This window comes from Euprymna scolopes, chromosome 18 (genome assembly GCF_053919585.1).
Source record: "Euprymna scolopes isolate OS-2025 chromosome 18, ASM5391958v1, whole genome shotgun sequence".
NCBI classification, from domain to species: Eukaryota; Metazoa; Mollusca; class Cephalopoda; order Sepiida; family Sepiolidae; genus Euprymna; species Euprymna scolopes.
The window spans coordinates 30,584,198-30,596,937 of NC_136499.1; the positions used below are offsets into that span (position 1 = coordinate 30,584,198).

General features: G+C 34.8%; 1 protein-coding gene across 3 annotated transcripts in view; it reads left to right on the top strand.

The window, feature by feature from the left end:
* Positions 1-12,740, top strand: part of LOC145297558 (uncharacterized) — a 653,359-nt gene that overhangs the window by 62,782 nt on the left and 577,837 nt on the right. For all 3 annotated transcript variants that reach the window (XM_080143565.1, XM_080143566.1, XM_080143564.1), the window contains exon 2: positions 392-546. The gene's annotated coding sequence lies outside the window, so the exon portion shown is untranslated. The remainder of the gene's footprint in view (positions 1-391; positions 547-12,740) is intronic.

Below are 12,740 nucleotides of genomic sequence, written 5' to 3' on the forward strand. Positions count from 1 at the left end.
TATTTATATTAGCAGGTCGCTCGGTGTTGTCTGGTCATAAAATACACTTTAATATGATATTTTTATTCATGCAGATTTCGTATTTATTATTATAAAATTAAATTTCTATCGATTATTATAATGTACCCAATATATAGTAGTGATTTAAAAAAAAAAAAAAGATAAATAAAATAAAAAAAAAAGACTTGGGTACCATCGACTAGAATTGAAACCAGAACATATAGATCTTGAGCCTTATTTCTTAACCTCTGAGTTATTCAATAACATAGGTATTTTTCCTCTCCCTTTCAATCTTTGGTTGAATCAAACTAAAATATTATTGCTTTTCCATTTTTAAATTTAATGATGTATAACAATATTTAGTTTTTAAATTTTTTTTTTTTCATTACAGTTTACCAGTTTGGATATCTGAATACTTTCTGTTTGAATGATTCATCATTCTGTGGACTTGGATACTGAAACGCGATACAAGTAACGGACTACCATAACAAGGAAAAAAGTGTTGTCTTTTCCATTTGTGGAATCAAAAAAAAAAAAAAACAGAAGGTAAAAAAAATTCTTGGTTTCTATTTGGCAGTTTTTCATCATTTGTATAAAAAAAACAATGTTAGTAAATTTTGGTTTAATCATTATGAGCTGGTTACTGTCTAATTTCTCTCTCTCTCTCTCTCTCTCTTCGGATTCTTTTCTTTTTTTTTTTTTTTGAGGGGGGAGGGGGGAAGGAGTGAATCCTTTCAGATGAAGCATCATAATTTGTGCATCCATTCTTTTGAGGATAACATTCCTCAAAAGAATTATGGATTATTTTTTTTTTTTTAATTTTCAATAAAATTTTATTTCCTTTTTACTCATTTATTTTTACTTAAACTTCTCCATTTTCTTTTTTCATCAATTCTTTTTTTTTTCTGCCACTTTATCTTTGCTTTTTCAACTCTCCCACTTTTGATGTTTCCTCTTTTTTTCTCCCCTCTTTTGTTGCCTCTTATCCATTTCTATTTCTCCTCCTCCTCTCTTATCCAATTTTTTCTCCTCCTCTCTTATCCACTTTTTCTCCTCCTCTCTTATCCACTTTTTCTCCTCCTCTCTTATCCACTTTTTTCTCCTCCTCTCTTATCCACTTTTTTCTCCTCCTCTCTTATCCACTTTTTTCTCCTCCTCTCTTATCCACTTTTTTCTCCTCCTCTCTTATCCACTTTTTTCTCCTCCTCCTCATCTCCTATCCACTTTTTTCTCCTCCTCCTCCTCATCTCCTATCCACTTTTTTCTCCTCCTCCTCCTCATCTCCTATCCACTTTTTTCTCCTTCTCATCTCCTATCCACTTTTTTCTCCTCCTCCTCCTCATCTCCTATCCGCTTTTTTCTCCTCCTCCTCCTCATCTCCTATCCACTTTTTTCTCCTCCTCCTCCTCCTCCTCCTCATCTCCTATCCACTTTTTTCTCCTCCTCCTCCTCATCTCCTATCCACTTTTTTCTCCTCCTCCTCCTCATCTCCTATCCACTTTTTTCTCCTCCTCCTCCTCATCTCCTATCCACTTTTTTCTCCTCCTCCTCCTCATCTCCTATCCACTTTTTTCTCCTCCTCCTCCTCATCTCCTATCCACTTTTTTCTCCTCCTCCTCATCTCCTATCCACTTTTTTCTCCTCATCTCCTATCCACTTTTTTCTCCTCATCTCCTATCCACTTTTTTCTCCTCCTCATCTCCTATCCACTTTTTTCTCCTCCTCATCTCCTATCCACTTTTTTCTCCTCCTCATCTCCTATCCACTTTTTTCTCCTCCTCATCTCCTATCCACTTTTTTCTCCTCCTCATCTCCTATCCACTTTTTTCTCCTCCTCATCTCCTATCCACTTTTTTCTCCTCCTCATCTCCTATCCACTTTTTTCTCCTCCTCATCTCCTATCCACTTTTTTCTCCTCCTCATCTCCTATCCACTTTTTTCTCCTCCTCATCTCCTATCCACTTTTTTCTCCTCCTCATCTCCTATCCACTTTTTTCTCCTCCTCATCTCCTATCCACTTTTTTCTCCTCCTCATCTCCTATCCACTTTTTTCTCCTCCTCATCTCCTATCCACTTTTTTCTCCTCCTCATCTCCTATCCACTTTTTTCTCCTCCTCATCTCCTATCCACTTTTTTCTCCTCCTCATCTCCTATCCACTTTTTTCTCCTCCTCATCTCCTATCCACTTTTTCTCCTCCTCCTCCTCCTCCTCATCTCCTATCCACTTTTTTCTCCTCCTCCTCCTCCTCCTCCTCCTCCTCATCTCCTATCCACTTTTCTTTATCCTCCTCATCTCCTATCCACTTTTCTTTATCCTCCTCATCTCCTATCCACTTTTCTTTATCCTCCTCATCTCCTATCCACTTTTCTTTATCCTCCTCATCTCCTATCCACTTTTCTTTATCCTCCTCATCTCCTATCCACTTTTCTTTATCCTCCTCATCTCCTATCCACTTTTCTTTATCCTCCTCATCTCCTATCCACTTTTCTTTATCCTCCTCATCTCCTATCCACTTTTCTTTATCCTCCTCATCTCCTATCCACTTTTCTTTATCCTCCTCATCTCCTATCCACTTTTCTTTATCCTCCTCATCTCCTATCCACTTTTCTTTATCCTCCTCATCTCCTATCCACTTTTCTTTATCCTCCTCATCTCCTATCCACTTTTCTTTATCCTCCTCATCTCCTATCCACTTTTCTTTATCCTCCTCATCTCCTATCCACTTTTCTTTATCCTCCTCATCTCCTATCCACTTTTCTTTATCCTCCTCATCTCCTATCCACTTTTCTTTATCCTCCTCATCTCCTATCCACTTTTCTTTATCCTCCTCATCTCCTATCCACTTTTCTTTATCCTCCTCATCTCCTATCCACTTTTCTTTATCCTCCTCATCTCCTATCCTCTTTTCTTTATCCTCCTCATCTCCTATCCTCTTTTCTTTATCCTCCTCGTCTCCTATCCTCTTTTCTTTATCCTCCTCATCTCCTATCCTCTTTTCTTTATCCTCCTCATCTCCTATCCTCTTTTCTTTATCCTCCTCATCTCCTATCCTCTTTTCTTTATCCTCCTCATCTCCTATCCTCTTTTCTTTATCCTCCTCATCTCCTATCCACTTTTCTTTATCCTCCTCATCTCCTATCCTCTTTTCTTTATCCTCCTCATCTCCTATCCTCTTATCTTTATCCTCCTCATCTCCTATCCTCTTATCTTTATCCTCCTCATCTCCTATCCTCTTATCTTTATCCTCCTCATCTCCTATCCTCTTATCTTTATCCTCCTCATCTCCTATCCTCTTATCTTTATCCTCCTCATCTCCTATCCACTTTTCTTTATCCTCCTCATCTCCTATCCACTTCTCTTCTTCCTACCTATTTCCTCCCTATCCCCATTTTTTCCTTTCCCTCCGTCTCATCCCCTCTGTGCCCATACCCATTTTCTCCTTTCCTCTGCATTCATACTCATTTCCCCAAATTTCATTGTCCATACATACATATTACAAATTAGAAATCAAATATAAAAAATAACCCATCAATAATGATTATATTAATCCCTCATTTAAACGAAAGTGTGCATCCATTACATCTTTTTCTTATATTGACGAAAGGATCCAGTCACTAAACAAATTTTTAACCTACTTGCTTTTAAACTGACTCCAGCTTCTCTTTACCTTATTTCTTTGTTTTTCTCCTTCTCTTTCTCCTCAATATCCCAGGTGTCAATCGAACAATCCTTATAGTCCAAAGAGCTTGGGAATTCTCTCAACTTTGATCCAGCTTTAACCTGCTTAGCCTCTCTCTGTTTCCCATAATTTTATGCTTCACCTGTTTCTTGAATCTTGCACAGGTGAGAACTTTCTCATTCTCTCACCTGAAAGACATGGGATACAACTGACCATTCTGAGATGTCTTTTTGTTGTTTCTGTGGAAAGAGAACAATGGAATTATCCCTAGTTTGGTACAAGGCCGACAAAAAAAGTTGAATATCCAGTAAGGATTAAACTTGTTTTAACAGCCAGAACATAAGTCACTCCACCTAATCAATACATTTCAGCTTCACATAAATAATGAATTTATAGAGCAGAAATATATATATTTTTTTTTTTCTATAAAAGATTGTTATATTTTAAGCATGTACTTTGTGTTGTTATAGAGGAAAAAGAACTTGGATGCTTACTAGATACTATCCCTGAGTTTACAAGGTCTCTCTGTACAGGGGTTTGTCAGGAAGACCTGGCATAGAGATAGTTTTCCTTACAAGTAAACCCTGACCAAATATTCAAAATCACACAGTATTCATGGCCCAAATAGGATTTCCTTGGTATGGTTAACCCACACTGGCTTTATCAGGGAATGGTGCACCTTCTCCAAGTGATCTTACCTCAAGTAACGGCAGAAAACTAGACACTCCACCAAATTAGATGAATTCTTGTCTTTGAATCCAGTGAGATCAAGAAACCACAAGAAATATATACTATAACATATTTGAATGGTCAATTGGGTAGAAGAAAATTATGTTCTAAATTTCTTTATTAATTGAGCATTTAAGGTAAGGAGAAGTTTAATGGAATATTTGAAAATTTATGTATCTCATATAGCAATCAAGTGTTAGCCCCAGGAAAGGAGCATCCTTGATTTCTGAGAACTTTGAAGTTAAATGAAAAAAAAAAAAGAAAAGATATTGATGAAACAGTGATTAACTCACGCTTAATATATAATAATCAATCATGAAATCACATACCTACGCTTAACATAATGATGAGCCAGAGTCTTATCTGTATCTCACTTCTGTATTATATGAAATATTCTGGAAGTTATGCCATGGAAATGCTGATAGCTCAAAAATTATTTTTCTAACCAGGCTGAAAATTTTCATGGTTATCAAAATTTTTTTTGGGGGGGTTTTCCATTTTTTTTTTTTTTTTTTTTTTTTTTTTTCATTTTTTGGGGGTGGTGGGGTGGGGCTGAAATTCCATTAAAATTGCAATCTTAAATAAACAGAACTGAAGTTATCGCCAAAATTGTGCTTTTGCCTTTTCTGGGACGTTGACATTTGATCTAGATATCCGAGAATTAAATCAGTTCAAAGTTAGGTCATGACCAATATTTCAGTTCAGTTTGGTGACTATTGTTCAAGTGATGTGGATGTGACTATTGGTCAAGCGGTGTGGATACTCAAGCAAACTTGACTGAAAAAGTAATTGAAATAATGTTCTAGATGAGCTTGCAAAATAATAAATCTCAAAAGATGCAGAAATGAGAAAACGAAGACTCAACGCGCTTAATAGTAACAATGCTTTGTTAGACTTGTTTGTTAATCTATATAACAATATGCGTATCTCTATACTAGTGTTGTTGATCTTAGCTTGGATACACAATATTTGCATTTTTTAAATGTGCTAATATCCATGTTGACTGTTAAAATGTTATAAATGGATAAAAACATTAAGGCTGAATAAGGGATAAAACATTTAACGAATATGTTTATATATAAAAGTGATGTTGTTTATCTGTGAGGTGCAGTCTCTACCATCTACTCTGTCAAGTTTTAGTATGTGGACTTGAAGTATTTGTAATTGTAGAATAATGTATTCAATATGGTTTCTAGCTTGTGTAAAAAAAAAAGAAAAAACTGCTCTGGGGTCAAAATTGAATTAAAAAAATAGAACTTGGCAAGCATAAGTCAATTAAATGTGTAATGTATATGCATGCGCAAATATACATTCATATGCTTAATGACCTTAATTTTTTAAGTTTGGATATGCATACATGTTTAGTTCAGATGATAATAAAGAGCTACATATTCTGGTTTCAATTTTAGCTGGTGGCAACCAAGTCATTTATTTATTTTAACTTTTGAAGTCACTAATATATATTGGGTGCAATATAATAATCAACTGAATATTGGCTCTAAAATAATAAGTTTTAAACCTGCATGAATTAAAATATCATATTTAAGTGTATTTTATGACCACACAATGCCAGATGGACTAATATATTTATCATTTATCTAGTATATCTATAAAAGTGAGAATATGTGTGTGGGTGTGTGCATCAGGACACTTCTCAACCTATATACCCAACGAATTTTTGATCTACAGACTTGAAATTTGGTAGATAGGGTATTTAAACATGTGGAAACCTTTTTACTCAGTTTTCATCCAGAAAAAAGTGTGCTCAGGGGTCAAAATTAGCAAATTGATACGTGGGTGGGGTGGTCGTCACATTTTTATCTGTTTGTTAACTGTTTCATGACTGCGCATGTGTGGTCGAGAAACATGACAGCTTCTTTGTTAACAATAAGATTTTTTTGAAAACGCTTTGTAAATGGCGTGTCAGATTGGTATAATTGTTATCATACTCAGTGTCTTTAGGTTTTTGTTTCGGTTTTCATCTCGGTATTATTTTTTTTTTTTTTTTTACTTATAAGAAGTGAACTGTTTAGAAAAAAAAAACATTACTCGCATGCACATGCCTCTGTTCTGTATTAAAATATGATATTTATTCGTATTTTATGATGACCAGTATCAATTTATATTGGTTAAAAGTTACTTTTTTTTTTTTTTTTTTTTTTTTACACGGTGGTCACCACTTATCAAGGCCTGGAAGCCACTCAGGGATAAGGGTTATTGCAAGTACAGTACGTTAGTGTGGAGATTTGATGAAGTGTTTACTTAAGGGGGCGGTTCATTAGGAATTTGTTAACATTGGACTTGAAGACATCCAAGTTGTAGTCAGGTGAGAAGCAGGCAGATGGAACAGTTCCACAGGCGTGCAGTTCTAAGAAAGAAGCTTTGTTCATGGAATCCACGTTTTGATTTAGGCACAGATAAAGAGTGGGAAATTTTTCACAGTGGATTCAGCTAGACGGGTGTTTTTCGTGAAAGATTGGTGATGGGGGACCAGAGATTGGAGTTCAGATTTTGTGAGTAAACTGTTAGAAAAGTTGAATTCTAGTTGTAGAATGTTTTGAAGGCAACAAATGTCTACATGTTGTTTTGTGACAGTGAGAAAGTAAGTGACTTAAGTAGGCATTATGTGTGTGTGTGTGTGATGCTTTTGTTGGTGTGTATATATGTGCTAGCTTTGAAAAAGAGAGGCGCTAGCTGCACATAATATCATATCTTGTTCCGCTAGCTTTGAAAAAGAGAGGCGCTAGCTGCACATAATATCATACCTTGTCATGCCTCAGCGAAATGTTAAAATTCTGATTATTTTATGCTTAGTAATCGGATCAAAAACATAAATATAATTTTGGGTGCCAAAAATAATTTCAAATTCTGAAGACCCATTTTGGTGGGCTGGCGTAAGTCTGTGCATAAGTGCAAATACTGCCACATGGGAGTAGTGTGACCCACCTGAAATCCAGCTGTAAGGTTCTGATTGGAGGACGGTTGCTGTACAATGCGACTTGATCGAATGTAAATATTTCCACTGAACTATCTGTAAAAATTTGAATATCGAATATAACAGCAAGCCTTGGGAACATCTACCAGAACGAACAGTTGGAAATAAGTTATACACCATCCACTATGACTATACAATTTCTACAGATATGTACCTATAAAACAGAACTATTAAACCTGACACAGTGATATGGGACAAAGAAAAAAAAAAAGCAACCTTAGTAGAATTTAGTGTCCTCGATGATGCTGAGAGGGAAAAGATAATAAAAACCCAAGATCTCATGTACGGCATTAAAAGAAACTGGAATATTAGGAAGCTCTGTATCATTCCAGGAGCTACCAAGTTCATTAAGAACAATTTCAAAATCTATCTGACAAATATACCCGGTGAACCAAGTGCAGCAGAGATGCAAACAATTGTACTTAAAGGGACAGTTAGAATCTGAAAAAATATCTTGGTTGGAATGTATGAGATAGCGGGTGAATGTCTGGTATCTGGTAGGATGCCCCATCACCAGCTAGAACAAAATGATAAAATTGAATAAAAAAGATCACGTGACCACCATTTTTGCTTTATTTTCAGTATATCACTGGGGGAAAAAAATTGCATTTTCGTGCATAGTACATTTACTGTGCAGTCATTTCCCGTCTCTGTTTTAATGGATTATATCATAAAACACTCGTGTTGTCCATTGTGAATGGACACTAGCAAGATTCAGTTTTAGTAGTAGTACTAGCAAAAATAAATGACCAGAGGCTGCATATTTTTGTTAATAAATCACTACTTTTCACTACCTAAAAAGGAGAATGTAATTCCCGGAAGGATATTTTATGACTACAAAACAGATACTACAATATGGCCACCTCACTACCTCCAAGGAAGTAATGTCTGACAGGATGATATGATGAATGAACATATACGACACTCCTTCTCCTCCCCAAAGGAGGGGATAATGCTTAACAGGATGGTCTCATTACAACAGAAAACATACTACACTACTTTCCTTCCACCTTTTAATTGAGCATTAAAAGATAATACAATAATAGTACATTAATCGAATAGTTTGGACTCCAAACCGGAACCGAATCTGCATTATTAACAGATGTATAGATACTATTGACAGGACGATTCCAAAATTTTTGCCGATTCCGATTCTTTCAAAATCACTAAATATTAATCTACAGAGTTGTTTTTCTTTAGATTACCATAAAAATCTATCTGATATATTTTTGTGAACGTAAAAAAATATGCTTGTGTGGGTGATCTGTACATTTTAATTTTGTTTGTAGCTTAAAACCATTATTTACCATTTGTTTATCTTTTGTGGCAGTAATGGAAAATTAAGTTTCAAACAAAAACAAACCAAATAATAAACAATAACAAGAATCGTTTTTGGCATCAGAAAGTAGGCACAATTTTCTCCGATTCCGATACCTCAAAAAGTTTACAATTTCTCAATTCTGATTAATCGTCCCAAGACTAAAAGATACATCTCTAATATGGTATAATCACATTGACACACTAGTTCTCATTAAATCACTGAAGTTAAGCAACGTTGAGTCTGGTTAGTACCAGATAGGTGACCATTTGGGAATGCCAGGCACTCTGTATTTAGGATGTCGATATCTCTCTATAAGAACTGCAAAAATCTAATGTCGTCACCTCCTTTAGCTGGGATATAAATGATACTGGGGACCGCTTGTGAATTTGGTGTTCCCTAAGCACTTCCTCCTTCAGGGGAAACAGGTTCAAACCACTTATGGTTAATGCTGCTGGTTATGGCTGTGGCTGTATCTAATATTTACAAACAAAAAAAAAATTCTTGCTCTACCTTTATGTGCTTGCTTTATGTTTGAAGAATAATGTTTAGATGTTTTCCTTTTATGTTTGTTGTATAAGTGTGTTTATCTTGCATCAGTGACTCTTTTCTTGCAGTGTGTGTGTGTGCGTGCGTGTTTGTGTGGTTAGTAACATTCACATACATAATTCTGTGTTTTGTGGTTTATAAGAAAGATTATAATATGTAAATGACAAAAAGAACATTTTTTTTTTTTTTTTTAAATATCAAAGGAAATCATCCCTTTTTATTTTTCTTCTGTGTTCTCAAACTGGGTCAATGGGCTTCCAGGTAAAACCTTTTCAGAAGGAGAGTAGGAGCAGGAAAAAAAAATGTATTGACTTGTACAAATGAGGGAAAAAACATTCAAACGTTTTATGGATCAAATAGCTTAAAGGTATAAAAAATAAAAAGGTTATTTTTTTTTCCTTTTTTTTTTCCTTTTTTTTTTTTCCTTTTTTTTTTTCCTGTCTTGTTTCTTAATATATTTGTACATGCATATATACAATTCAAAAAATTAGCTGTCTATCCACTGGCTATTAAATATAACTGTAAGTATTCTTTTTAATGTATCACTTCCATCAAATATCTTTAATATAAATCTGTTGTAATTTTAAGAACTAATAGTTTTCATTTAAACTAGCGGGATTTCTCAGCGTTGCCCGGGTGTTTAGATGGTGTAGTAAGAAACCCTGAGGAAGTGGAGGGGGGGTCAAAACAACAGTAGGGGGGCCCGGGTGTGTGTAGGTGGTGTAGTAAGGACCTCCCCCCCCCCGAAGAAAGAAAGTGGTAGTAGCGGGGGGAGGAGGTCAAAACAACAGTAGGCAGAGGTGTTTAAAAAAAAAAAAAAAAAAAAAAGTGGTAGTAGGCAGGCAGGCTTGAACTCGTAATTTCAAAGGAGAGAAATATGTTAAAAAAAAAAAAAGTGACGTCTTAGCCGATGTCTCCATCGTCTGACCGGAAGTTCTGAACGTTGAAATTAAGCGTAGTCAATCAAAAAGATGATGACTTTGCAAAAATGGCGATGCATAAACCGACCCCTCCTTGTAGAAAACTGCCTAGCTGAGGGTGAAGAAATGAATGTTTTGGGCCAATTTTTTTATATTTGTCGTCCGAAGGACGGAGTTTGAAAACAATACCAATCTTTTGAGGATCCATCACCTCTGTCAAAAATTTGTGATGCATACGAACACACACACACACACACACACACACACACACACACACACACACAATTTTTTGCCTTTTATAAATTAGACTAGTCGGGGTATGTGCGTTGCCCGGGTGTGGGAAAAGGAGTCAATACAACCAGAAAAAAAAAAGACGCAACATGGGTGGAGAGAGGTATGAAAAAAAAAAAAGTTTTAAATAATTCAGTTTTTGTTTTTTAAAACCTTTTTTTTTTTTTAAATCCTGTTACATAAGCTCAAAATAAAAAGAAAGAGTATACAGACAGACTTGAACTTGTAATGCGAAGGAGAAAAAAGTGAAAAAAAAAACAAACCGCTTAACCCTCGCAGCCACCATGACATGCGACTTCACTGCTGTACAAATTAAGGCTAGTCATTGCAAACACATATGATGACTTTGCAAAAATATCAACAAAAAAATTATCCCTCCTTGTATAAAATTGCCCAGTTTAGGGAGAAGGAATTAATGTTTTGGGCCAATTTTTCTATACTTGTCGTCCGAAAAACGGAGCTTTAAAGCGATACCAATCTTATGAGGATCCGTCGACTCTGTCAAAAGTTTTTGCGAGACATACACACACACATACTTTGCCTTTCATATATTAGTTTGTCTGCTTTGAAAATTAATGAGCATAATATTTTAAGATTTTGATAATTTATCTTTTTTTTTTTTTTTTTATTAAATTACTTTAATGACTGTTAATAGACAAAATTATTGTGTGTATTATATATGACAACAAAAATTATAAGTTAGTAACACCAAACATTGATTTATTATAAACTGCCGGCGTCGGAAACTATTGCATGCTAGGAACCAGCGTCAGAAATTTTGTATTGGGCAGACATAGTCCAGATGCTTTTCAACTTCACAACCCTAGTCTATCATGAAGCAAAAGTTGCATAATTATTCAACACTTATAAAAAATACTAAATCTTTTTTTTGTTGTTTTTGCTTACATCTTTATTAAAGCCAGTAGTTTTTTTTTTTTTTAATCGATTTTCTTATCAGCGAACTCCACTTCCAATATGGCAGTTCTAATTGCTTCCCAGAAGTCAGCTTTGCTGTAATATTACATGTGACTTTCACAATTGACCAGATTTTTTTTTAATTTGATTGAAATTTGATGGCAGTCGTGTCTCATGTATACATTTTATGATCATGAACCTGGAGAGTCACTGAAAATAGTCCAACTTCAAAAACAGCATTAAAAATATTAATTAAGGTTAAAAATGTACAAAAAGAAACAGTATAAAAATATTTGTCATTATTTGAGGTATGGCGGATTTTTTTAAGGCTTTTCAGTCCTTGCAAAACAAAGAATTTTGACTTCAGAGCCTTGAAAAACATGGCAATCCTCTTTAATATCAAAATTCTATAGATGATATATACAGTAATATATATGAATTAGTACTAGTAGAATAGCATAGTTCAAGGTTTCTCAACCCTTTTTTTTTTTTTTTGTGAAACCCTTTCAATAATAGTGATGTCTATCTAAAAAAAACAAACTTACATAATGTTTTACAAACTTGTTTATTTCTCCTTCATAATGCAAGCTATATATTTTTTATAATCGGTTCAAGTAATATAATATAAAACTGAACGTCTGTATGTGTGTCTGGTCACGAATAAGCTCCTATATGGTTGATTATTATAGAAAACTGATCACATATAATGATAGATGTACCGAGACACAGGAATGGGTATGTTTGATCTGGCATAATGATGATTCATTAAAATTGTGGGATCTGCGTACGCACCTGGTCCACAAAGTATGGAAATAAAAAATTTTAAAATTAAAAAAGAACGTTTACAAGTGTTTTTGATATAGATGTACATAAGAATACTTTGATATGTATGTTTTAACTTAAATAGGGATGGTATAATAAAATTGTGGGGTCTGCGTTTGCGCCTGGCCTTCATAGAATGGAAATCGGCACAAACTTTAATAAAGACTTTTCATATCTATCTGCGTAAGTATACTTTGATAATTATGCTTCAGTTTGAAGAAATATGGTATAATAAAATCATGGGGTGTTCGTTCGTGCCTGACCTCCTTAGAATGGAAGTATGTCACAAAGTTTAACAAGGTTTTTTTAATATAGATCCACAGAATATTGTGATAAGTGTTTCAGTGTGAACAGGTATGGTATGATAAATTATGGGGTTTATCTATTTTATTTTTACTTTCATCATATTTTGGTTTGGTTTTGATACCCCCAAATTCGAAGCTATCTCTTTACAACCCTTCGTTTTCATAACCTATCATACTTTCATAAATCAGTCCATTTTCTGTAGGCTGTTTTTGAAC